At 41.6% G+C, this 27,927-nt stretch overlaps 1 long non-coding RNA gene across 1 annotated transcript; it reads left to right on the top strand.

Annotated features, from left to right (window-relative positions):
* Positions 1 to 356: 356 nt before the first annotated feature.
* On the top strand, positions 357 to 27,719 carry LOC142601174 (uncharacterized). The gene is made up of 4 exons (XR_012834808.1): positions 357 to 945; positions 11,769 to 11,868; positions 24,065 to 24,292; positions 26,299 to 27,719. It is a non-coding gene; the product is annotated as an uncharacterized LOC142601174 (long non-coding RNA).
* The last annotated feature ends 208 nt before the right edge of the window (positions 27,720 to 27,927 follow it).

Below are 27,927 nucleotides of genomic sequence, written 5' to 3'. Positions count from 1 at the left end.
TAATAAATTTAGAGTTGATCAGTCCTTGGAGACTCTATTTTAGCTAGCTTGAGAAAAAAACTGATGGAGTACTTATTAGGGAATTAGCACATCTAGCATAAGGATCACATATTTCCTAGAATATACTCCATCTTCAGGCATGCATGTTCTCGGGAGATGTAGTTCTCTGTAATTGTTTTAGAAGGTTTTGAAGAAGAGCTGCCTTCCATAAATAAAAATTGCTTAAGTTGTCATATTTTAATCCAGTGGAAATGTAAGTATGAATGCACCAACTTTTTGTTGGCAAGCTGCAATTCCAGCATCTTATTATCTTACATAAAATCGTGATTGACCTTCAAGCTATGGGAAGACTCAAGACCTGACTGTTTGACAGAGTATCTGAATTGTTTGCCCCACCTCATCTTTTAGAAAGCCTTCATTTCCTGAGCTTATCTAACTTGTCAAGGTGGTTACCCCAGCCACTTCTCCTGCCTCTTTATATTGTTCTCACTGTTCTGCTAGTTTCTGTCCTCTGGGTCTAGGGAAAAGCACGCTGGCAGCTGCAGAGGACTTGAAGTGTAACACTTGGCTTTTTAGGCATTGCCTCACTCTGCCTGCTCTTCCTGGTATCCTCATCAGCTCCTGCAGGCTTTAATCTTTCCTTTTCAAATAAAAGTTTCCTACTGATGGTGCTAAGTTTCTAAGCTGAACCGAGTCCGAACTGCCCAAGCTGTTGAACCAAGAATGGGCTTGATCTGTCACTCATGCAAGTGTAGATCATGTTAAATCTTGCTTTGAAGTCAATACTGTTGGTTTAAAAACTAGTGCAACCATGAAAGCAACCTGTCAGTGTACGGTGAGCTGCCTGCATTTATTTCAGAGGGATTTGAATGTTGATGTCTCTGGACTATTTCACAGCTGCTGCTCTTCACAGGGGACCAAGATATGGGAGTGGATTTATTTAAGGTAGGATTTCAATTTTTTTTTCTTCCTTTTTTTTTTTTTTTTTTTCCAAAATGTGTTTGGTTGAAGGTGCATCACATATTTCCCTCTTCTGCTGAGACAGGGAACAAAATAATGATGTGAGAAAAGCAATCTATGCTAAAGGTGTTTGTATACTTTCTAGCCTGCTCAGAAATCTAGTAGATATTCTGTAATATAGGATGTGGTTTTTATTATTTGTGCATAAAGTTTAATTGTTCTTCAAATTAAAACACAGATCAGGACCAAATTTTAAAGAAAACACACCACCAGCTGAGAAATGGCAGATATCATTCCAATATTGTCAGCTGAACATTCAAGCCTCCAGATGCCTTCATAAAAAGTATCTAGGTGTTTCCCTCATTTATTCCCACATCCAGTGTTGTTTGTGCTCACTGCAGACCAGCCACAAGATAATGAGAATCTCACTCTATCAATTAGTGAGACAGAGCTTCAGTCCTGTCAGGATGGTCCCAAAACCACCACCCAGCTGAAGGCACAAAATAAAAATTCAGCACCACCAGAACAGGAGTCTGGGCTCTGAATCAGACTGGTTGCTCAGCAGTTACCTAAGAGGTGAGTGTGTTTCTTTCCACATATGTACTATGTCACTAACAGGTGACATAAGGGAGCGGTGATAAATCCACTTACATCGCATGCTAATCAAATGAAAAGGGTACTGTAGAGGCATAAGATCTGGAGAAGCGTGGTGGACCTGGAGACTTAGACTAGATCCAGTTGTGTGCAAAGAATTTTTTGGTGCAAGGGTTACAGGAGTTGTTAACTCTTTTTAACCAGCTAGGTGGAAAATTTGGTCTTTAATATCAAAATAATGATTGCAAAGCAGGCAAAGAGAGATTACTGCACCCTGTGGGTTACTCCAGTATGTTTGTGAAGAGAAGGCAGGGTAGATAGGGTGCCATAGGAGATGTCTCTGATACTTGGTACTCCCTTATGTTTCATAGATCCTTTTTGGAGAGTCACTTCTGCCAGATGCTGTGCCAAGGACAGCAAATATTAATTTTTATCAATGTACATGAATTCAACAGCTTGTGCTGCAGGGCTAACCAGGTTTGCAGTAATGCTTGAACCACCATCTACAGAGAACAGTGCCAATGCTGAAAATTGTTCAGAGATCATTCTAGTGACAACCGTGCACAGTGTCACTGATGATTGTGATGGCCTCATCGGGTATCGCTGCTGGGAGTTTCTGTGGTGTGGTGACAACTGCCTGTGCTGCTCTGCCAGGTGTAATTGATGTGGTTCCAGGACAGGCATGACAGTCTATCCTCTTCTTTGCAGATACAGAAGGACATGGCCTGTAGGTCACTTCAGCAGATGAGTTTCTGGCAAATCAGCTCAACGAAAAGATGTAGCCATGAAAGCAGGACACTGTAGGAAGTCTAGAAAATTGATTCTCACGAGTAAGTCAAGCACTTGCAGTGACAGACAGAGAAATTTTGATATGTGTGACATGGAGCAATGGTGCCAGATGGGATGGGCGAAGCTTGCTTTTCTATCACCCCCGTTGAAATTGTCTCAAAGAATTTGCTATGAACATGAGCTGACTCTGCTATCCTGTGAATGGGCCAAGGTATATGTATCCTCTGGTTTCTGGAGCATAGAATCAATCTCTCACAACATGAAGTACCATCACGTTTGTTGCCCTTATCTTCAGTAGCTCCATTTCCACTCCCGGAAATGCAAGAAGCAGGTCTGTCTTACCAGTTCCAAGCACAGCATAAAGTGGACAGCTAAGCCTGGTGGGGTCCAATATGACCCCATATGGTCTGTGGCAGTCCATGGCACTGCAGTGAGTAAATGTTTCTTGGCACAAGCTGGCTTTTGGTGTGCTGCAGATAGTCTCTTGTCTGAAGAGGGTTCCTCATCTGTTGACCTCTGCAGCAGCTGTTCTGGAATAGCACAGAAGTGATGAAATCAGTGAGGACATTTCAAAAACATAGCTTTCGCCGTGTGTTTCCTGGAGCTTGCTCTGACACAAGTATCCTGTGTGTGTCCTACTCTCCCCTTGTTGTTACCACACAAACCTCGTGATGACTTGGCTCTCTGCACTGTACAGAAACTGTTTTGCGCATTGCTGGGGATCCTACTTTCATGTGGGAGCTGCTCTTCAAAAAACCCTAACACCAAGGATGCAGCTACTCTCAGACACAGTGGTCAGAAGAGGCATGCTATTTTTCATAGTTCCTGGACCATCTATTTACACTTCAGGCATTTCCCAGTGTGTAGAATATCCTGACAGAAAATCTCAGACTCCTACTGCACACTCCAATACCCATATTTTAAAAACTGCTCAGCAAACCACTCTAATCTATGGACTAGAGCTCTAAACCGGATGCAAGAGATCCAGTTCTGATCTGTCTCTGCTCTGCTAAGTAATTGCAGATGAGACACTTTAGCATTCCTTGCCTCATTTTTATTCCTCTGTAAAACTGTGATAGTGATCCCAATTTATTTGTAAAACTTTAAGTTGAACTGATAAGATGACCTACAAAAGAGCTAAGTGTTGTTATTATCCAAGTGATCTTTTAATTTCTACATCTCAGAACTTCTCCATTAATCCTGTAAAAGTCACGAGTGCTCTGTTTACCAGACCTAGTGTATGAGACAGTACAATGATGAAGACTAATTATAAATAATAGAAAAAAAATTCTGGAAAACAGATTCTTTTAACATTTCCATTCTGTGCAGGCTTTGTCAGTGTCTTACTACAATGATGCCAGTTGGATTAGGAAGCCTTTTAAAATGTGAATTTATCTTTTCAAAGATTTGTAGCCAAGCCTTTCCAGTTTGTTAAAATGTAATTAGTGTCTGCTTGCTAATATGATGTTCATTGATTTTTAAAGTACACAGACTTCAAAGCTAAAAATAAATAAATAAAAAGAGAGATAATTCAAACCAGAGTGGAACAGCTTGGACAGTTTTACTCTTTTGCCAGGATCCCAAAGCTGTTGTGTTCAAACAATGCCACAGTTTGAGTGGAAATGTGGAGATTAAATCCAAACCCTGCACGTCAGCTTTTTTGCAAATGACTATCCAGGATTTCAATAAAATGTCCAACCGCAACAGATCATGTTGCAGGGATTTTTATTGCTTAATAGTTTGTGATAGCCTCTTGTTTCTTTAACATGTATTATAAACCAATGCACCTAGCACCTAGTAAGTAGCAGTGGAATTTTGGTACCTAACTCTGTTAGGCTCTTTTGAAGAATAATTTGAAATGGACAAAAGAGTACAGGGTTCACAAAGATGATGGATGGTTGCAGAAGCTCCCAGTTGCACATCAGCGCAGTGTGGCACATGATGGAAGGTACTTAAATATAAAACGTAATTTGATCACAGTCATGGAGGAAACAATGCAAGCGCTAAAGAGGCAAGTGGAGGTAACTCAAATTCAGACAGGAATTCAAAGATGTGATTGAGGAATATCCTGAGGAGACAGCAGAAGCAACACTTGAACACAACACCTGAAGAAGGTCTAGAGAACAGAAAGGTGGGAAGGGATATCCGTGGGACAGCCCTACCCAAGGGCAAGAGAGACAATGAAATTAGATAGTGCAGGAGAGATGAAGCTGAGCAACAAATTTGTTCAACTGGAGAAGGAAAACAATTCAGAGGCAAAGAAGAAAAGAAGGGAAACTACCCCCCAAAGACAAAATGACAAGACAGCGGAGACAGCCAGGATTGAGACTCCACAGGGGAGAATGAGGGGGAAAAGAAAAGACAGACTGGTTTTCAGACAAGAAGGGGAGAAGAGGAGATCCCACCACACCAGTATGACATGGGTGTCCATGACAGCAGGCAGGTCTCTTGATTATTTAGAACAAGGGAGGAACAATGTGGAGCCAAAAAGCAGAGAGGTGCCTTGTTCTTACATAACTAGGAACGTTAGATATGAACCAGTGGCAAAGAAAATAAGGAAAGCTGGCAGAAACAAGGATTGTCTTCTGTTCAGAACAAGTGATACTGCGGAAACAGGTCAAGAACAACTCCCAACAGAGAGAGAACAATGCTTTAAGATACAGGTGCTCTTGTAGTTTTTCCACAGAACTCTTCCAGTCCCAATGGAAATTGATAAGGTAATAAAAAGTGATATATTTCCTCAGAACTAGCTGTGTGAAGGAAATTTGGGCATGTTTGATCACTGAGAGGCAAACAGCTAAAGCAGATTCTTCTCTGAGGGTGGTCTCCATTTGGCCACTTGTGATACTAGCCTTCCAGCACAAAAATCAGCAACAGTGAGTAAAGCCAGCTTTCAAGTGTAAAATAGGGAGAAAGGGGCACAAAAGCCCTGTCTGATTTTCCTTCTGGACTTTAACAGATGGGAAAAGAAATATCTTGGTAGTGAACATAGTAAGGGACAACAGACCTCAAAAGAATAAAGGCACACTGACAGCAAAGTGTTCCTTCTGTGCTGGTCCAAATATAAGAAGATATTTTTTTCTAAAGGTTTTGAAATTGCCATTCACTTTATAATTGCAGATTTACTGTGTGTTGCCATCCATGGTGAACACAGAAGGTCAGCTGTGTGATAACATCTAAGCTTTGATTTCTGCATTGTATACAAATATAAGTGTTCTGGTCTCTTTCTGTTCTTTGAAAATCAAGGGGCCACCTAAGTTTTAAAACCGCTTCATAGTCATGTCAGACAGTACTGATGGGAGATGTGGTCAGTGAAAACACTTTACCAAGTGGTAAAAAAGAAAGTGGAAGAGGATGAAGAGAAATCTTTGAGTTCAGGATTGCCCAATTGCTTTAGAAACTGCTGTTTGTAACGATTTCCCGATCTGAGTCTTGTAGAGTCATCACATGAGGCTGCAGACATGGTTTGATTTAAGCGGTTTCAGTAGTAAGTCTTCATTACTTTGGTTTGCTTTGCTTAAGAGACAGACAGTAGATAGAAGATCATAAATAGTAGGTAGAAGATCACAAATAGAAGCAAAGTTTAGGCAATGGTAACTTACAGAACAGGGATGATGCTGATGACCATGAGGGAGCAGCAACTGCTTTCTTTGATACTTCTGAAGCCAGAGGAGATATTCATCCATTGATGCAGGACATTGAATGCATTTAAGTTATCTACATAAGTTTAAATCGCCAGCAGCCCAAATAACAGTCTGTGAAGAGTAGAGAGCTCAGAAGTTTTGACTTTGGAGTCAGGATCTTCTCTAAGTCAAATCTGATTTTAAAAATCATCTTAGGGATTTGCATCTCAGTAGTGTCACTGGGCGGAGTCCTGGACAAGAGGAGTTGGTAGGGAAAATGCTCTCAACACAACTGGTTAAGTAATCTCAATGTGGGTAATAAGAAGTAAGGTCAGATTCGGCAGGTACAGGACAAGTGGCAAAGAAAAGCAATGCTGTGGTAAGAAAGCAGAGGCATAAAGTGAGAACTGTGAAATGTCAACCTGAGAGAAATGGTGCAAAGTAATGAAAGCAAATGGTAATGGGTCTGTTAGTCATAGAAAGGGAAGCAAAGAATTGAGTCATGATGTAGTGAAGTTGAGGAATTTACTGCATATGGCAGTGGCAAAAGAAGTCAAAGATTTGGCTATGAATGTGCCTTGAGGAGGCCAACATGGTGGCAGAGGTGTGATGCAGCATTGGCTGGGCTCCCCTTGAAACAGAGCCTGCAGCACTGAGATGTACAGAGCAATTGTTGGAAAGACTTAAAATAATTAAGGGAAGAGGAGATAGCATGGACCCAAACACCCTAAAAATCATTGACATAGGGGAACTGAAGACGTACAAGGGTGATGAAGAGCTTGCTTGGGCAACACACAATGAAAACTTGCCCATGGAAAAGAAGTTTTAAGGTGGGTCACAATCAGTCAGCAAAGGATTAGATAAAGCACTCAAGGGAACAACACAGGGCTAAAGTGATGCTAGGTGTAGGGGATTGGATTTGAGGACCCACGAGGCCCTGTCCAGCTTAATCTTCTACTATTCCATGGAGACAGCAATGAAAGACCTGCATTGTCTCCCTGAGAACTAATTTTGTTAGGTATGGGCTTAGGTCACATATTACAAATAGGTCTCTTTTATGTAGGATTCTAGCTTGGAGTTTGCAGTGATTGATGGATTCATTAAAACATCATCACTGAAACAGACAAGAATTTTCTGTTTAAAAATAAATAAATGACGACAGAAGCAGCAAAAGAGCCTTCTGCTTTTCTTGTTGATTCTCCCTGCAGCTTAATATGGTTCAGGAGCCTACTTGGTGGGGGAGAGAGGAGACAGGATAAGAAAGGATTAGCAAGGGATATCAGCATTTCATTTAGATCTTTGGCTACCTGGGTACTCTTAAATTCTACCTCCCAGTATCTTTCTCTTTGTTTTTCTGAATGTCACAAAAGCATCATTCTGGTGCTGAATACTATTTATACTGTGATCTCCCATTAGGCCTGGAAAAGGCTCTTGGCCAGATTCTCAGGTAGTTTTAACTGAACTTTATTGTACAGATGCAAGCAGAGTTGCACTTGAAGAGCCAGCCCATTGGATTACTGCTTGTACAGCTGTGCTGTCCTTTTAAAGCCAAATTAGTTGGTATAGAAAGATTTTCTCCACAGAATTTGGCTGTCATCCTTGTGACAGTATGTTATATTTTCAAGTAGATCCCATGGGCCAAATTAATTGTAGTATTCTACTGATGTCAGTGATGTTACCCCAAGTGTGAATTTGGCCCTATTGTTCTAAGGCTAATAGAGATAATTTTTTTTAATGAAAGTGGATCATAAAATATTCTCAGATTTTCATCTGGTTTTGCTTATGGTAATTATCCTTTCCTGGAGCTGAGTAGTAAAGAAAATATTCATATTCTCCAGTGTCTGGTATAAATTGCAGTGCTTGTTTGCTGCAGCCGAAGACACAAACTACAGACAGAAATTGATGCATTTGCCCATGTGTGTGTACAGAGTTAGCTACTTTCTCCACATGAGCAGCAGCACAGCAAAGGCTTTTAAAGTTCTCTAGTTTCAGTGCTGTATCAATTAAACACATTGATTTGCAGTAGCTTTTCATACTTTAGAAGGAAACTCTTCTGGCAACAAATGCAAGATAACATTCAGTCCCACCCTTTGTTATTAATGGAGACAAAAGACATGTTCTTTTTAACAGGTTTCCATTTTTTTGAATTAATATCTGTAAGGCTGCAGAATTAATACTGCAAGAGGGAGCCAGCACATTTTTGCTGACAGCTTGCACCCAGTTAGGTCAGAGAAGGTGTGGGATGTGATTACAGTAAAATTAGCTGAACCAGGCAGTTATCACAGGTGGTTCCTACTCCTGATCTGAATGACACACCTGAGGGAAAGCACGGTTGGGACTCTGCTGCTATTGTTTTGGAAAGAGAGGCTGGGTATCTCTGCTTGACCACTGGTGGATTGCGCTTGCTGTGTATCACAGCTAGGGCTCCCAAATTTTTGTTAGGTGAAGTCTTTGCAGAAATGTCAAGAACCAGAAGGGTCTGCTTGAACTATTCTGTCCCTGTTCAGTGCAATTTTTCCATTACAAATATGAGGAATATCAATGAAAAAAGCTTAAGTTGATACAGGACGTGTCCTGAAACACCCTATAAGGAGTAGAAGGAACATTATAGGGCATAAATTTATTTGTAGCAAACCGTAAGGTGCAAAGTCTACAGTTGGACTCTTTAAACCACTCGGACTCCTCACATACTCTTGTTGACCAAACCTTTTGGTCAATTTTTTGCCATGGAATAGTCACCGAACAGGAGTGCTCTTGATTTACAAAAAGGCATCAAATAGTTTAAGACTTTGACCTCCTGAATAAATGTTTAAAGAAACAGGTGTGAAAATTAAGGATGTGGAGCTGGTAGTGCCTCTCAGGCTTAGGAATCTGTCTCTGCAGGTGCATTTGAGGCTTCACCTGGGGAAACCAACCTTCAGAGTCCACAAGAACTGAAAGAAACCTTAGTGTGGAATGAGTTCTTTCTATCTGAAATTTCTACCCTAATGTGCTCCAGCAGGGTATCTGGCCCTCTGGGTGTTTAATGAAGAATAAAGACCAGTTCTACCTCTGTGGTGTTCAGAGTAGGAGTTATTCTTGAAAGAGAAATGCTGATATTGGATCAGTCCTAAAGGTAGTGGTAAAAGCTATTCTGTTATTAGACAATTTTCTTTTCTTTCTGTTGTGAGTAGGGGGTGGAAGAAAATGCACAGAGATTGGCCCTGTGCCCATGTAAACAGTGTATCTGTGAAAACCATACTTCTTGATGAAAGGAAAATAATGTCCTAAGCAAACAGATGTGATGTACCCTAACAAAAAAGAGGGATCTTTAGCTATGTCTTTTTTTTTTCTTCTTTTTTTTTTTTTTTTTTTCTTTTTTCCCCACAAGAATGAGGGTAAGCAGCTGAATCTGCTGTATATTTTCTGGAAACCTATGGGAAGTCTCTTAAGACAGATCATTAACCAAAGAGGACTCATTTACTGGATTTCTCCTAATTCGATATCAATGTTTAAGTACCCTTTTTCCTCCAGAGTTAAGGATCTGATTTCAGATGGTTTTAGTGTCAAAGACAGGCAGAATTTTCAGTAGAATAAATTTCTCTCCAGTGTATATAGGAGAAATGTCAACTGGACGTAGCTGCATGTATTTCAGGGCATACTTCATGCTGTTCCTCAGAGCTGTATCTACTGAGTACTGCTCCTTGGTGCCTAAGAACTCCCTTTCTTTGCCATCTGTTTATCTGCCAGGCCTTCAGAGAGCACTCTGTGTCTTCAGTGCAACTCTACTGTCCCATTAAAATGGCTCTGTGCATGCACAGCCTTAAAATACAGAAGTGTGAAGGAGGAGACAATTCATTTACTGTGCGAGGGAAAAGCCAAAGACCATCTCTGAGCCTTTAAAATTAGATTGAGAAAAAAATTAGAAAAACATGTCTGCTGTCAAAGGGAGTCTCCTAGTGATGTCTCCTTGCAGTGATGTTCTCCTGAAGGATGAATAGTTGTCTCCATTTTTAACAGGTGTGGTGATGCCTTGTTACCCTTAAAAATGGTTGAAGCTGGAGCAAAGCTTTCCTAAGGAAACTCGGAACCGGGTAAAACTAACTACTTCAGGAGGTCTAATAAAATCCTGCAAGTCAGGCCAGTGGTGCTGATATTTGCAAACTGGGATACAGTTTAGTGTGAACGCAGGAAATTTACTGTAACAGGTGGAAACCAGGCAGTGCTTGGTAATGCCACATCATGCTGCTGCCGGAGCAAGCGCAACTCAATAATTTGACATTGGAGAGTTTAGATGGGTGTAAATTGCAGAAACTGAATGTAGTTCTAAGGGAGCTGAATACATCAGAATCAAAACCAGGACAGGTTACTAATCCACAGAAACAAATCCTATCCATTTCTACACTGATCTGGTTGAAACCAAAGTTACAAAGCTGTTTCCAAGCCTCAAGGCCAAGATTTTTCTTTTACTTAGAGCAGCCTATATTTTATATCAACATCTCTTGTGGACCCCCTTACTTCATAAGGTACTAGGGAAAGTCGAGAGACCTAGAAGTGAACAAATGTTTAATTATTTCAGAAGGATGAGGGAGGTGATGCCCTTCTCCCAGCCTCCCCAGGTAAATATAGGACAGTTAACCTGATGTCAGTTCTGAAACAACTGCAAGAAAATCATATGTGCAAATAGTCAACATCTAGTTTAAAGCGATGGCGACATAAATTATCCCAGTCAGTATAGTTTTGATAATAAAAATGAGTGTACAAAATAGTTATAAAATGTTACTACCCAAAATGTAGCACATATTAAATGAGTAAAGTGATATATCAGAACAGAAGGGTGTTTTTATAAAGGTTCTGCAGTGATTTGTTCTTGCACCCAGGCTATTCATTATTGTTATCAAGGATTTGAAAGAAAAAAATAAATAAATTAGCTGCTGGAAAAGTTGCAGATACGCCATAGTGGTAAATAAACAAGACGGGTCAAGTCTGCAAGACAGACTCCAACGCTCAGTAAACTAGACTCCTCTGAACATGTGTTTTAAAACAGCAAAATGCAAGGTCATACATTTGAGAACAAAGACTACAGATGACAGTTTACATCCTGGAAGCAGTGACTGTGAAAGCCTTGGCCCAGATACAGGCTGTGGGCTTTGTCAGTGCATACACGTGGACAGATTAAATCCAATCCCAACCATTCTAAAATCTGTTTGTGTTAAACCTACATAATCGGTCATTCTCGTTAGCCAGACCTTTAAGTTCTCAGCCACTGTGCAGGCTTCAGTGAAAGTTTGCCTGCTTGGGATAATTTCTCCCCATATTCCCAATAGCTGGAAAAAGGCAGAAAGTCCCTGATTTTGAACTTGAAACTTAGTTGGTTGTCCTTCTGAAATGCCTTATCAGCTGCAGTGAATATTCCCCAGCTGCGAACATTGCCAGTTATCATACCAATTACCTGACAAGGCATCTAGTTTTAGGGCAGCTCTGCCAATTGTAAGTGAAGAAATAAGGCTCTGTGGAAATCAGAGAGTTCAAAACATTGCTAAAGATCCGTTGGATAAATGGTGATGTTGGATTGGAAATACCACTCTGCATTCTTAGACCTCATAAACGCTTCAAGATTGAGCAGCTCAGATTGTTCTTCGTTTTACGTAAGAAACAATTTTTCAGGTATTCAGATGGTAAGAAATGTCAGGATTAAGGTTATCTGTGCAAAATAATTTTCCTTGTGAGTAGGGATTAAGATAGCTTCTCATTGCACGATTGCTATTGATTTTTCCACAGGTCCCCTACCATATTGATTTACCATTTGCATTTTTTTAATAGGTGGTCCTGAGTTCTATCTGACTTCTGAAAATACAATGTGAGCTGTAAATCACTGCGGTGCTCTTGGAAAACATCATCCCATTGAGTCATCACTGAGCAGGTAAACTGCCAAGAATGAGCATCAGCCAGCCTCATAGTTGGAGATATACCACAGGTAGGGAGCCTGTATGGAGGTGCTAACTTGTGACCTGTGGGCACAAACTTTGGTACAAATATTGGAAAAATGCATTGTTAAGCTCTAGAAAGAAGTAGCACACGCACGCACACTTGTCCACGTTCATCTGACTAGGAAAGCTCCAAGCTTATGTAATCTGGACATTCATCTGATTGATGGTAAAGTGGTCACTCCCTCCCTGAGAGCAGGGCTGCAGTCTTTGCGTTATTCACTGGAAATGGCATTTTTTCCTCTCTGGAAAAGGCCTGTGGCTGGCGATTTACACCCTTTGCCAGACCACTCCAGTTATAGTTTCATGCCTTTCCAACACCAGTGAATAGCATCCCTTTTCTGTACTTTTTTGTAAAGCTGGATTCCCTCTGTAACTGAAATGTTCCACATTCCTGCTGTACCCTTCCTTGCTTTCTGTGAGGCTGTCCTTCCTGCTGGCCTGATTAGCACCAGTTAGCTCAAACCCAAATAGCAGCACAGCATTTTTAGTGAAAGGATCTCAAAAATTAATCAAACCTCTCATAGCTCCTATGGATGGCAGTGAAGTAGAAACTGAGGTAAAAGCTGGCAAAGCAGCTTTTTTCTTTTTTCTGTTTTGGACTTTTTGGACGAACTATAACGTTAGATGTTCTCTTAGACGGTGGCACGCCACAGAGCCTAAATACTCTTGTCTCTTCCTTGTTCCTCTAATTGCAACTTTCTAGAAGATCTGAGCTATCCTCTTTTAACCAGTGTCCTAGCGTAAGAAGTGACTGGGGTTTTTTAATCAAAATGTCTCAAGGTGCTGGTTTTCTCAAGCAAGTGAATTTGTCTTTCCAACAAATTATGGCTGTGAGAGACCTCCCCGTACAGACTTTTTTCTTTTACTGTCTTCCAAGCTGCTTTGCCCTGCTACAACACTTGTGTTGCAAAGGCAGGAAGGCTCCTGGATTTCCTGTCTTTACCCAATGAACATCACTTAGCATCCAGCCAGAAGACTCAGTCAGGGTGAAAACAATATTGAATTTTGCAGGTCTCATTTATTTAAGAGAGTAAAACGTCTTTCTTTTCAAAGTGCTTCTCTTTAGCTTTCATTTCCTGTGCACAGAGTAGCTTTGTCTTGAGTACAATAATTAAGTTGTTGACCTTCCTTAGAGGTCAAACATAGCTTCCCTTTAGAGAAAGATAAAAACAAGCAATAATAGATACTCTGACTGGTCTAAGATACTTGGTCTGCATATCTGTGATGTTGCTGTAATTTCTGCTGGATGTTTTTACCAAGATAATTCAGGATGAGATGCTGTTGATCCATTTATTTTGGTAGGTACACAGGATTTACTGAAGTTGTCTTTCCCCCGTTCTTTATGAGGAAAAAAAAATAAAATTCCATTGTAACTACATCGAAGAGTGTGAGGTAGGATGTGTAGGTTCTAATGAGAATGTTTCATGTGATCTTTAACATGGCATTTTACTCCTTTAATGATTTTTTTTTCTCTGATCTTCTGAGACTGATTTTTTTTTCAAGATCAAAGATAATAATGGAGAAACCCAGATGTCTTCATGCATTATACAAGCCAAATTGCCATTCTTTTATGTTGCTCTTCTTTTTGTGTGTAAACAACTTTAAATTCTCCTCCTTTTAAAAGTACCTGTTTCTAACATTTATGTTTGTTTAATTCTCATTTACTTGGTTTTAAGTATGACTGCTAATTGATACCAGTGTTCCTAATAGTTCCATGTTGCATTCCACATAGTATATGAGATCATGTCAGCAACTCAATTCCCAGTAGCTGTGCCTGTGTAAGCAAGGCATTTGGATTATCTGATTAGTCTCTATAAGTATTAATAGTGAGTTTGACTTCTTTTATATAGAAGTTTGAGATCTTGCCCATGGCAGGGAAGCTGGGGGAGAACACGGTATCCTTTACAAACTGGGCAATAAATAGAAATCCCCGCAGGTGGAAGAAATCCATTCATTCCAGTAATTTGAGACTTTATTGCTGATTTGTGCAAATGGCAATAGATGCTGGGGATTGTACAGCATGTGGGAGGAAGGAAAAGTAAATATAGGAACTTCATCCCTCGTACTGGAACAGGCTGGGCCAACCTTAATACTTCTGAATTATTAAACCTTTATATTCCCTATACCCTTCTTATTCCTTCCAGAAACTTCCTTCAGAGTTCCTTTTTCTAGTGCAGACAGTAAAATTAAGTCTGAAAGTGCAAGTATGTATATGGCCATATAAAAAGCTCAAATGTACATGTACTCCTGGAAGGAAAAGAACTAAATCACACTAAAATCACATCACAGCTGAGACCAAGCATTCACTCCATCGCTTGCTGTTGTGGCACTTCACATCTATTAATACATGAGCAATCCCCTCTTCGTTCACCAAAACCCTCACATTCATCCTACTGTCCCATCGTGGTGAATTAAAGTTAAATATGCCTTAATGAAAGGGGGGCTAAGTGGAAAAAGGCCTAAGCAAAGCATCTTTTTTGTTCAGAAGCAAAAAAGCAATGCTGGTATCTAATTTTGGACCCCTGGGAAATGCCTTGATACTGAAGTGGTCAGCACCATGTAAAAACTTAGCAAGAGACTGGTATACTCCACTGCCAGCAGTCAGTCAGACTTGTGTGGGCACCCCTCAAAACCCCTAAGTAGCAGCTATGGTTGCAGTATTTTCAGCCATTTTAGGACTTTGTAGGTAAATGTGGTCCAGCGGCAGCAAAAGGCAGTTCTGTTTTTAATAAAGATTAAAAAATATTTTTGAATGACCCTCCTTGTTCCTTACTATTATACAGTATTAAAATATAAGAGCGCAGCCAAGGAGAATAGAAAACAAAGAGAAAAGCCTTTAAAAAAATTCCACAATTTTATATCCTTTCCCTACTAACCCACCACAGAATTCAAGGGTGGGGGATTCGAGGGCTGAAAGAATCTTCATATGGTGCCAAAAATTCCCCACAGATCTCTCTGGTCCCTCCGCGTTTGGCTATTTAAAGCAAACACATTGTGTTTTAGATGCTAGTTTGGATCCATTTTCCATATGAGGAGGTGGGATGTAATTAATTAGCTGTTCTTTTGATTTCTAAGTATCACATGTACGTTTCATAAGGGCATGTACTTTTGACAGAGGCTAGAAAAAGGAAATAAAATACAAGCTGCACCGTTTAAGTCTTCTGGGTACAAATGATGGATCAGCAGGGGATTATCATGTGTATTTTATTGCTACCAATGCTGATTGAGTCACATGAGTGTTAATACAAACCTAGAAAAAAAATCTGGATGAAATCATAGTAACAGAGTTTAAAGTGTTTATTTTAGTCATAATTGCACTGGTTTTACATAACGTCTTTGATCTGTAGGTTGAAAAGAGGCAAAGCCAGTAGTCCACAGTAGAAATAACCGAAGATAAACTTCTCTGTAGAGTTTAAGAAAATCAAGTCCATAGTCAGAGATACACACATGGACGTATACAGCGGGGAGGTGAAACCCAGACTCCAGCATGCCAAAAAATACAATTCATTGCCGTTTCAGCTAATCAAGTCCCTTTTCTGGATTTCATAGTGACTGCATTTATTTTAACCTTTATGTGGGTCACCTACTAGAGGAAATCCAATGTAACAAAGCAGTCATATAAAATGAGGGAAAAACCTTTTACACTTCCCATCCAGGACGACAAAAATAAATTGTAACGCTCCCAGACTGGAAGGGCCAGCTAAGTCCTCCAGGCCCTTTATCAACACGGCGGTCCAGCTGTCCTTGCTCCATGGCCCTGTTGGCCACAGATGGTCCTGGAGACCACTCAGATGGTCCCCTCCAGACTGGCAGCCAAATTCACCATCACAACAGCAATTTGTTGGTGCCTATGTCAACTTAACAAAAGGACCAAAATGCCTCTGTCTTGCAGAAGCAGCAAAGTCCTGGGTGTCTACTGTCTTACCAGGAGTAAATTTGCTCATCAACCTGCAGACCTAGGGAGCTGCAGCACCCAGGTGACAGGCCTGTGACCCCTTGGGTCAGGGAATGAACCAGAATAAACAAGACCCATTTCTAGCTCTTTTTTTTTTTTTTTTTCCTTCCCTTTTTTTCTTTTTCTTCTTTTTTTTCTCCCTAAAGCTCAGGAGCATTTCCTAACTGAAATGTTTGGAGACTGAGGACATAATGATATTGTTTAATTGCTCGAGCCCTTTGTCACCTTTTTCTCTACCCAGAGGAGGTCTGTAGAGAAAGTATTGCCTTTTTGTAAGATCTGCTGATGTAGCTGGGAAAGCAGACTAGATTTCTGTCACACAAGTCCTTTTTCAGGTCCTTGTTCCACTGAAAGGCCAAACACGTTTAGTGCATTCAGTGGGTCCCTCCCCCTTATATTTGGTGAAAGTATAGGAGCATTATTACATGACTGTTCTTTTCTTTCTTATGCACAGTCTTCCAAAATGATTCCCACAGGATTTTGTGTGGGCTGACTCTCCCAAAGCCCCCTCTGGATGAGCTGAGGAGAAAGCAGTTTCCTTTGTGGGGCATTTCAGAGCCGGAACCTACTACAGCTGCACCAAAATGCTCTCGTGAATAATTCCCCTCTCTCTCAGCTCCAGGGAAGACCCAGGGATGCTGTAGGCCAACAGGGGCCCATTTGAACCATCCCATGCACTCTTGGTATATGCATGCATGTTATTGCAAAAGTGAATCACACTTTAATGCCAAATGTTTTAAAAACAAAGCTATAAAATTCTTAATTCAGTTATTAACTTTAAATGAATTGTTTAGGTTGTTTCCTTCCACACACCCTATCCCCATTAACTTATTCTTCAGGGGAATGTATTTATGGAGCCATGTGCTTCTCACATGGTTGAGGCTAAAAATAACTTTAGAAACTCATTCCAGCTAAAACTTAATTTAAAATCCAGTTTGTCAGCCTAACACAGACTATAACTTGTCTCTCAGCCTGGTTTCCTTGTAACAATAGCCTTGACCAGTCTTTTCAGTGCTGATTATTTCTGGATTTCCTATACTCCTATTTAATAATATATATATACACACACACACGAGCCTAAGGAAACCCCCAAACTGCACACAAAATTTATTTTCTCTGTATGGCCTGGACTTCCACTTGGGCAACAGGAAAACTTACTTTGTCTCATAAATGCAGATGTACACTGTGGAGACGGGCAGAATCAGCCGAGGTTTCTTGTTTGATTTGGTTTGGTTTGGGTTTTTTTTTCAGAGAGAAAGGTTTATCAGACCATGTACTTGCAATGTCTAAGTACTGAACTATTTTTCCCAGGTTCTTTTTGTCAGTGATCGGCAAATAAGATGCTTCAAAATGTCTGAACTCTCATGGGTCAACTCCTTCTTCCATTTAATTCAGTATGAGTTTTGTCACTCATTTTAAAGCCAAGACTGTAGCCCGTAATAGACAATTATGCAATCCCTGGATGAAAGGGATGTTTTCTCCTTGCCCTAGATAATTAAGTCCAATGGAGAATCTTTCCATTCCCATCACTAGTTGTTTTTTTTTAATTGGTCTTGAGATGACAGTGTCCTGAGCTCCAAGGGTTGAAATCCTTTAGAAAGGAGATTTTCAGCCTGTGGGGCAGCAATAGGCAGCTAAGAAAAGCAAATGTATTGTCAGAGGCTCAGGAACTGTGCAGAGATCCGTACGTCTACTGAAAAAAACGCAGCAGTCTGCATTAAAAACTAGATGGAAGACCACTGATTTTGCTAATGTTTATCTGTGTAAGAGATTTTGGTCTCACAAAAATGCTTAAATTTGTGGAGAAATTCTTTGTTCTTCTGGTTTCAACACTTTTCTGTCTGAAACCCACTACTCATTTCTACAGTGTTAGGCATTATGTATTAAAAAGCAAATTCCTTTTGCTTTCAGAAGTCATGCCATTTAATGATGCTGCATTCTCTCTGTCCAATAGTACGGAAGAGGTCATTTCCCTTTGTCTAAACCAGTTGCTATTTTAACTAGAAATTATTCTGTCCACTGGTATGTCTGCTCCCTTCCTTCCTTTTGGTCCTTCTAGGTCCCTTCTTACATGGGAAAGTTCCCTTTGCTGTGGTTGTCATGGAAATTTTCATCTACCGGTTTCTAGTTTTGATATAGAGTTATCACTTAAAACACTAACTGAAATGACAGCAACAGAATATTTTCAGCATTATTTTCTCCCCATACTTCACAGCTTTTTTTTCTGAGCACTTCTCCCCCTAGCAACTGTCAATTGTCCACATGGGCACCTAGGTTAGTAGGGTTCCCTTAGCATCAAGCAATGCATGGGAGCATTTTTGCAACATCATTTCTCCTGCATTTTTCTACTCTTTCTTCCTTGTTGCGTTGTCTATTTGGAATGGAGTTTGTTCCCATTTTCCTTCAGCTTTGCTTAGCTTTATCCATTTTGTGTTGTCTGCCAAATTTAGCACGTCACTTCCCAGTTTTTATATGTGTGTGTACATCTGTGTATTATTCTATTATTTTATTACTATTTTTTTTTTATTAAATCATTTTCAGTCAGTGGTAGAATTTTGCCCTTTCAACCATGATTGTTCAGTTCATTTGTTAATCTCCAGTAGTGAGAGAGTTTCTGCAAGGCCAAGTAAGCTTTGTCTGTTATTTTGCTGAAACAGTCAAAGAATGCTAGTGGACTGGAGAGGTATCATATCTCTTTTCATGTTATGCTTGCAAGTCCTCTATTTCTTTAACGATCATATCAACTATTTTACTTGGTACTGATGTCTACAATAAGTAGATGCCATTATAGATATAACCACTGCACTACATGAACCAGAACTGTTTGTAGTCTAGCTGCTTCCAAGAGGATTGCCATGTGTTTTCTAGAGACAGAATTAAAGCTGCCATACTTAACTCATTTGAAAAGATATTGCAGCCTTGATGATCACAAGGAGACAAAAGAGAGCCATTTAAATATTTACACATTCATTTTTCCCTCAAGATGCTAAATGCTGTCCGGTTTAAATTAGTTTATCAGGCAATCACATAAGTTTGGGATTCTGGGGGAAGGGGGGGGGGGGGAATGTTCAGGCTCAGCACCCTTATATTGCTAACATTTTTGTCATCTTAATTCACCAACAATCAGCAGCTTTTAGTTCCACACACACCAAATTGATCTATTGAAGATCTAATACCTCAAACTGTGCTATTAGCCAGGAACGGCCAAGCCTTCCAGACCTTTTATATCCCATATCCATTCTACACATAGATTTTTCTATCTATTTCAGTTAGGGGGTATGATTTATTTTTGTTTAATTGAAACTGTTAACTTAGTGAAAGCCCTAATGAAGGTAAGATTAAGAGCAAAAGATGCTTTACATTGGTATAGCTTATTCCTGCAGATTGAAACACTTTATGTTTGCATCGTCTCTACCTGCAGAGAGGGGGCAGTTGCACCACAGTGTTTAAGCATCCCAGTTTCAAATTAGAAGAGTTAAACTGACACAAAACTCCTGTGTCCTTTAGCCTCAAGGAACCATCAGGAGTTAAAAGGACAGAAATCAGATTTAAAGCATTTCAGTAAATGCATGCAAAAATCTCGCACTTAACACAAAATTATTTGTTAATAGAATCTGAACATTGTTGGAAGGGGCGCGGTACTCCTTACAAAAGGCAGGAAATTCAGAGTTAGCACTCCCCTGTGCGCCATCGCCTTCTTTGCATGCGTGCATTGGAACTGGTGCTCTGTTACACACACTATATTGTGGGGTTTGGCCGCTCATAACTTGTCTACGCAGTCTAGTTTCTGCAGCCTCATCTGACGGTAGTGGCCTCCAAAGTACGGGTCCTCTGCAGCAGCAAACGCCACCGTGGGCACGACTCTCCAACGGAGGTTTAAACCTCTTCAAGGCAGGCTCACAGCACTGCCGGCTCCGAGTGCTCAGAGCTAAGGAGCTGGGAGTTAAAATCTGCAGGAACGGGGGTTTGTCTTCTGCTTTGGAGCCTCTTTGACTTTGTTTCATTATTTCCTTTATGTACATCAAGGTTAGAAATGCAAGTTTAAAACATAGCCCTCTAATTTAATATACTCACGTAGCTTGAAGTTTGAAGGCTTTAAGAAAAAAAAAAAAAAGTGATTGTAACAGCAGATAACAGTCCAGGCTCTAACTACCACAACCCCCCAGTGATTAAATACACAGGCAAAAGCTTATGTGTGGACCAAAATCAGTGCAACTCCAGGGGATTAGAGGCAGGTATCTGAGGACAAAATCTGGCTTGCAGTTTGGCAGGGACAGGGATTTGGAAACCCCATCCACCACCGCATCCATGAAAAATCAAAGGACAGCAAGCAGTAGACAAAGTTCTGTTCTCTTTGAAACAAAGAGCTGCCAAAATGTTCATGTCAGGCTTTTTTTTTTTTTTTCCTTTGGGCAGGCAGAGCTGGGTTGCAGCCGAGTTGCTCACGACCTCACCCGCACCCAGGGAGCAGGACTGCTGGGCCCAAAAGAAAGTGCAAAGAGTTTATTAGGCATGCACATGTTTAGGGGAGCCCCGCAACAGTTTGCGTTGGGGGGGGGGTTGTTTAAGTATATCGATGATTTGGAGTGTTCGCTTCAGCATCTCGTTATGGCCTTTAATGAAACTACTGGCAATGAGGTAGTAATTTTTTTCGTTTGGTCTGAATTTCTGAAAAGCATAATTTCAGCAAATTTTTCTCTGTTCTTACACATACACAGAGAAATTGCTTTAGACAGGAAGAATTTTCTAAATTGAGTTAGATTTGAATCAAATAAATGAAAACCTATTTTTAAAAAGCACTGTGGTACTTTGCATTCTTAAAAAAAAATTCTTGTATTCCCAATTGTTTTTCAGTAAACTTTCATCGGTCTGTTTAGAGTTCTGCAAGTGTGAATATTCATATTTCAAACATTTGGCTTGCAAATCGAGCATTTCAGAAGTACTATATCCTCAAATACTACAGAATTGTCAGTAAAACTTCAGGAACAACCAACTCACCAAGGGCTGGTTCTGCATTATTCACACAAATAGACTTTTTTTTTTTTTTTTTTTCCATTGACTGGAATGGGAGCAGAATCCATCCTGAAATAGTGGCCTCCTGGTTTAATCCATGACAAGAGACAAACAAATAGACCCTTTGAAATGAGTTTCATCTTTTGTGTCCCATTTGTTGTCTGAAGCAGGTGTCAATTGGATCTTTTCCTGTCCGGCTGTGGTTGAAAAGCGACATCATGTAGTTAAACCCACTTGTAAATTGTAGTATTTTACCAACGAACTTCCCCAGGGATCTACTAAAAAGCTACTTGAGGTTAAGTACCAGAAGTCAAAAAAGGGTTAATTAGCTTTTTTTCCCCCCTCTCTCTCTCCATCTCTCATTCTGTTTCAAGTTGTTTCTTGTTTAAAAAACATCTCTCCACTGTCTCCATATACAGTAAAAAGACTCTTCATACACAAGGGTCTGATCCTGCCTGCACTGAAGTTCATTTATTTGTAAATCATTGAAAAGAATTTCCTTTTATAGTGGGCCCAGCCACAAATTTTCTATTTTCTTGAGCCAATAATCTTATCAACCACCTGCTTTGTGGATCTAGCGCTAGAAACAGCCTCAGAGTTTTTAACCTCGTGAAGAGGCAACTCTGGAACTAAAAACTCCAAGAGGCTGGCCCAAATGCCCTGCCGTTTGGTCAGGCTGGTGGACTATCTAGAAAAAAAAATACCACCAGCAGCTTCAGTAGCAACAATAAGCCCTCACATCCCGCGTTTTAAGAGAATGACATTATGTATAAGAAAATGCACTGGAAATGTATAAACTGTTATGTGATAGAACTGCAGAAAATGAATGTTTATAGCCAGCGCAATGGAAAGATAAAGACTGAGCTTGATCAGATGGGGCTGTGGTGTTACTCAGTGGTGCTTGCCCCTTTTTTGTACCTTGTCTAAAGCCTCCCATGAGGATTTGCGTGGGGTTGCGCCACCTCCTGAAGACTACTCTCACCGCACTGGCATCTTACTGATAAACAGAGAAGAAAAATCTCACTTGGTGATTAGCAGCAAATAACTGTCCCAGGGCAGCAAGGTGGAGCTCCAGGTATTGCTCTTTCTGTGCCATTTTGTTTCACATTTGCTGTTGTCTTCAGGGTACTAGAGGAGCAAAAATCTCCTACAGACAGGTCAGCTGCCTTGAATAAACGCGTACTTTGATCTTTAGTGATTTTCTCAGTCACATGTACTAGAGTGTTGCGCATTCAAACCGTTCTCCCTCCTTCCCTCTCTTGGCAAGGGCTGAGCACTGCTGTAAACCCACTGTAGTCATGTAAAGGACAGCCTCCAGCCCTCTGCCTCCAGCAGACCAGAGCAACTGGCATGCACCAGGCATCAGGTCTGCTGCAAAGGCTCTCAGAGCCCCTTTCTCCAGCTTAGTTCTGCATTCTCACCATCTCATCCAGATCCACCAAGATGTGAGTCTCATACCATGCCACCATGGACAGCAGGTGAAACTGTTGCTATCCAGACTGAGCTTGAGAGCACCAGTGCTGTGCACATTTGTTTGCCAGGCAGTATGCTTGAAGTTGGGTAGCAGAGAATGTTTTTCTTAGAATTAAATACTTTAGATGAGAGGGCCCAGATTCTCTGTTTTCTTTCTCCATTACTTTATTTGGCATAATATCATCCTCCTTTAAAGGCACATTTCAAATTATTCTTGTCCGCTACTGCCTGGGACATTCCCCCAGGGACTCTGTCACTATAGGCTACTATGATTATCATTGTAGGTGCAAGGGTATCACAAACACGGGCACCGCTATGATAAAAGCTGCGCTAAGGGAGGACACAAAAACCAGCCTGCACTTCAATGCTGGTGGAAGGAACATCTAAAGCAATTGCCCATCCTTAGTCCAGCACAAATGAATTTGAGACCTCAGCAACTTAATAAAAAAACATTAAGAGAAGGGACATACGTGCTAGTTTAAATGATTTCTTCACCTGCAGTAATAATTGTGAGCCTATTCCCGCTGTTTCCTTACAGCACGCCAAGTGGCTGTGTAACAGATACGCATTCACTGAGCACGTTGTCACAATCCCTACAGAAGGGAGATTTACTGCCCGTAAGAGCTTTTTTCCTGCATCTCAGCAAAAGTATATGTTTTAAAAGACTGTTGCAGATCATTCAGACATCTCTGCGGGGAATACAGCATTTGTCGTCAGGCTCAGATTTGGGGTACCAATGGGCCTCAGAGGAAAAGGTGAATGGCAGGGAAAAAATCCTGCCCTTGCTCTCCATGTTCCTGCCGCCTTTGTTGAACAAAGTCTCTCTGTAATGACAGGACTGTGGCATTTTTCCACTTGCTTCGATACATGATGTGGAGTATTTATCTGGAAACATTCGCTGGAGATTCCGTTATGGAAAAGAAGAGGATATTTATCACTGATACTATTTAGCTCCTAAAGCACTGGCTCAAAACTGAGCTCAGAAACCTCAGTGTAACACTCTAGTATTACAGGCATTAGAGTATGCAGGTTTCAAAACCAAATTGTTTCATCGATGTGGCATTACTTTGACTTGACAAAGCGCTGCACAAAGATATTGGGAAATCCAGAGCATCGGCTATCAAATAGAGGAACTGATTCAGTAAGAGCAATAAAATAAACCACCTGAAGCCCCTAACCAGGAGGCATAACTAGACTAGGGAGACCCTTACCTGTGCCAGTGCAGCAACACACTAGCAGGAGTCTGAGTTGCCTTGAACAGGCTGTGCTCCAGCTGTATTGAATCACCTTAGTGAAGCTAGGTGACACTTATCACCTCAAGCCATCAAGAAATGAGCTTTATTTTCTTTACCTTCCCTGTGGGAGTGAAAGCCTCCCTGCAATGGAGACAGCTAAACTCTTTTTAGGAGACAGTCAGTCCTTCATCTCAGAAGTCCTCCTTTCCTTTCCCTTCCCTGCTGCAGAGCTGTTCTTCAGCCACTCAGCTGGCTTTCTGATCCTTTTTTTCTTTTTTTTTTTTTTAATTAAGTTCCTGATCTCCAGAGTCACAAAAGTACTCTTGAAAAAGAGCCAATTGCAAGCCAGTAATGTGATATTTTCCCTGGGGAAGTGAAGGGTTGAAAACTGTAGGTGTGGAAGGTGTGAATTGCTCTTTTTATCTCTATTTCTTTTTTTTTTTTAACTATCAGAAAGGCTGCTCATCTGCTACACTGCTGAACATAGGACAAGACTTGCCAGAAAGGATAAGCCAACTCAAGCCTCAATCACACAACCCCTTAAGGTGATTTACAACTTTTTCACCCATCAGCTGAGCCAGGATGATCTCCTCACTCTGCTTTTAGCTCCCACCAGATGTCTTCACGTACAACTCTTCTCTGCAGTACCAGCTGCCATGCACCTGCAGATGGCCTGCGTAGGTATGCATAGGGTGAGCTGCCACATTATTCATTATTCTATGTCATAATTTAAATTTAATGATAAATTTGGCTGAGCCAATTTAATGGCTCAGTGCTGCCAAAATAAGGGGCTGCGTCCCTGCTCCAGGCCAAGGGGCCAGTTCTGCCACACGGCTGGCAGTGCAGCCAGAAAAACCACCAAGAAAGAGCTCGCCTCAGCTGATGGGCTGTGACTAACTGAACCAAGGTAACTCAATCAGGTGTCTGAGCCTTTACTCCATTGGTAGCACTCGTCTCAGCTAAACCAACCCGGGCACTTCTGCAATGATAAATCTGTGTTCAGAGGAAAGGGGGTTGCTGGTTTCACTATAGTTCTCTAAAGAGGCAAAAATTGCCTTGTGGGAAGCTCTTATGGAAGTCAGCAGAATTTAAGTTCTTTGGACACTTTTGAAAAATGTTGCCTGGCGTGCCGATTCCCACAGTTCTGTACTGCCACGTTTTGGCAATTGCTACAGTGTGGTTGCACATCATCAGTACAAAAACGTGCAGCATATTGAAAAGTGAAAATGTGGTGGAGTGTAAAATAAACAGAATTCGGTATTAAAAAAAAAAAAAAACAACAAAACCAGGCAGGAACTTGGGCTGGACTGTTTTCTCCATTTCCATATTCCATAATTCAGACTACTCATTATACATTTCCGCTTTTGCTTCAAGTTTCAATAAAGTGGCCACTGAATTTCCAGTCTGTCACACAAGGTGCTGCCGAATTCAGAAATCTTGAGCCAGCCATTAGGCCCAGCTGGTGGCAAAATATGTAGATGGGAAGGAAAGCACCGGTCTAGGAGAAGCAGGAAAATGGAGAACTCTAAGCTAATAAGGTCTTTCAAGAAGACGGTGGATACTATTCAAGTTGTAATTTATTGAGATAAAGGAACCATGCATCACAGAAAGACTTAGGTTGCCTGCAGGGACGGTCTGTCTTTCTGTCTGTCTGTCTTTCTTTCTTTCTTTTTTTTTTTTTTTTTTTAGAGAAGAGCCTTGTGTGTGTATTTGCAGCTTATAGCTAAGAGGTTGGAGCTAGAAGCTAATCAGCCATTCTGTCTCCTATCTGCTGATCTGCTGGCGTTGGGGGAAGGGGAATGTGGGCAAACAGGCATTAAATTCCACCGGCAGGCGACGGGAAGGTATTCCTTGATAAGCAGCATCCAAGATGATGAGCCGTAAAGCAAAGCCCCTGTGAGGAAGCGGGGGAAGAGGCAGAGAAAGCTTTAGCCATCTGTCTCAACCCAGCCTTGCTCAATGCTCACCAGAGCAGAGGTCACCACCAACAATAATAACCCTCAAGAAGCCAGACGTATGCTTTCCATTCACCAATAATCTACAAAGCGTCTTAGGGTGAAATCCTGGCTCCTCTGAAGTCAATGGGAGTTTTGCCAATGACTTCAGTGGAGCCAGGTTTTCATCCCAGATAATTTTAAAGCAACCCCCAGGCTTAAAGATAAAATAACGGCATCCTGGGAGTGGGCGCAGGCAGGAGCGAGCTGAGGAGCGCGGATGGGGCTCTACCAGCCACGCTCCTCTGAAAAGCTATCAGTGTTACAGACAGGATGCCTCCACAGTCCTGGAGCAATACCAGGGTTGACAACAAAGGGGTAAAGTGGACAAGCAGGTAAGCACCGGTATCTTTTAACCACTGGGACAGTGAGGATGCAGGACCCAAGTGAGCCATGGCACTCACCTCAGTTAATCTATTGCTACCCCCTCTACATCCTCCTCACTTCTGAGATAAAGCATGTAAAGTGAATTATGTTGTGTTGTAGTATATCATACTGTGTTTTTTTCTCCCCCTTTCCCTCTCCAGCAATTCTCACGCTGGTCTTGAAGGATGTCACCTGGTGGCACTCATCCAAAATGAGGATTTTCCACATTTGTGCCGGTACAATTGATGCACTACGCATTTCAGTCACTAGCACCACACAGACCCTGCAAAGTGCTGTGTCTCAGTCAGGTAACGCTTTGTTTTTCAGGACTCATCACACCAAGCGTAGGAGAGTCCTCACCACGTGATGGAGGCTGCGACATGGACAGCCGTGACCCCCCCTTTGAAGCTGTGCAACGAGGAACGCAGGCTCTGCGGGGCTCAAGAGAGGCAGGACATCAGACAATGATCTACTTTGGCTTACTGACTCCTCAGACATTAGCTGAGCTACACTACCTGACAGCGTAGTGTGCTTGTCATATCACAAATGCTGCATAAAATGCGTGAATTTAACCCACTTTTGAAGAGCTTGGGCTCAGGGTGTTTCCCCTGGCACTGGTGAGGGGCTAAGAGTGCACAGGAGCTGAGTCTGCATTTATCATCAGAGAGAAGAGAAATGGAAGGTAAAAGCTGGGGGTAGAGGGGCGAGGTATGAGCTGTGAACCTTCACAGGGAAGGAGATATCAAAGGAACACACCTCCCTTACCCCAGCACCATCGGACCCACCTGCTGATTTACCTCACTGCTGCTGCGCATAACCACATCCCGGGAGCAGCATCCCCCTCAGATGAACCACAGCTTCATTTTCCAGGGACTAGATGGTAGCTGCTGGAGCAAGCGTTCATCCAGCTGGAAAAAGAGAGCTTTTACCTTTGCTTTTAAGTCCATCTCTCCTATAGGTTGTGATTCAGCCGTCTGGATTCATTGATGAAGTCATCTGCTGATTTAACAGTGTGAATTTGAATTGCCATCTACAGCGCACGCATGCGCACACTCTCCGGTCGCCCCCAGCGCAGCCACGCAGGCAGTATCGCCATACCCAAGCGCTGCTTTTACACTGACTTTTTCAAGTGGAAAGAGGCTTTGGTTGCTCGCTGCCATCTGCTCGCTGCTAATAGTAGCATTGCTCTGTCCCTCACTGTCTTTGCACAACAGCTTAATGCAGAAAACTTAATGTCCCACAAGGAAATGTGCACCAGTATGGGCCCATCTCATCTGGATTAAAGATGTCTTTTGGTTCAGTCTCTTTCATAAGGCGAAGGAGAACTTACATTACCCAGAGCTTGGCGGCAGATCCATGTGTGTGTTTTTCACCAGGCTGTCACTTGGACTGTTTTGCATTACGAGCCTTCAGTCTCGCTTTGGCTGTCGATTTGTATTATTAAGCTCTGAAATACAGAACTCACGTGCCAAGTTTCCACTTCTCTTCAACAGCCGGGATCCACTGACAGCCACTAGGTAGGGTCAGACTTTGGCAAACCTGGAGGACAGTTCTCCTGCCTCTTCACTGCCTGTCTCCCCAAGCCTGCCTCCGTAACCGTCCCGTTTTGTGCTTGCTGCTGCTGGCATGCCTGCCCGCGGGCGCAGCCACCGGCCTCCAGGATCACAGCAATGGTGGCAGAAGGAGAGCTCAGGCCGAGCGATGACAGCTGAAGTACATCAGTGTTTTTATCTTCTCAATATTTTGATTAACCCAAGGAATGTTTGGATTAAAAAAAAAAAACACCCCAATTTTTTAAAAACCACGTGATGGTCCCGCAGGCTGTTATGGCTTTATGTAATATTGAATAGCTCTCTATGACTTGCTGCGTAACCAAGAGCATGGGTGCCATATCGGGTATTTATCAAAGAGTGATTTCACGAGACGGAGGGGTTGTACCTTGCTGTAACGTGCTCA

This window comes from Balearica regulorum, chromosome 3 (assembly GCF_011004875.1).
Source record: "Balearica regulorum gibbericeps isolate bBalReg1 chromosome 3, bBalReg1.pri, whole genome shotgun sequence".
In the NCBI taxonomy this organism is placed as follows: Eukaryota; Metazoa; Chordata; class Aves; order Gruiformes; family Gruidae; genus Balearica; species Balearica regulorum.
Note: the sequence above shows the minus strand (reverse complement) of the source record. Positions and strands in the feature narration are given on the sequence as shown.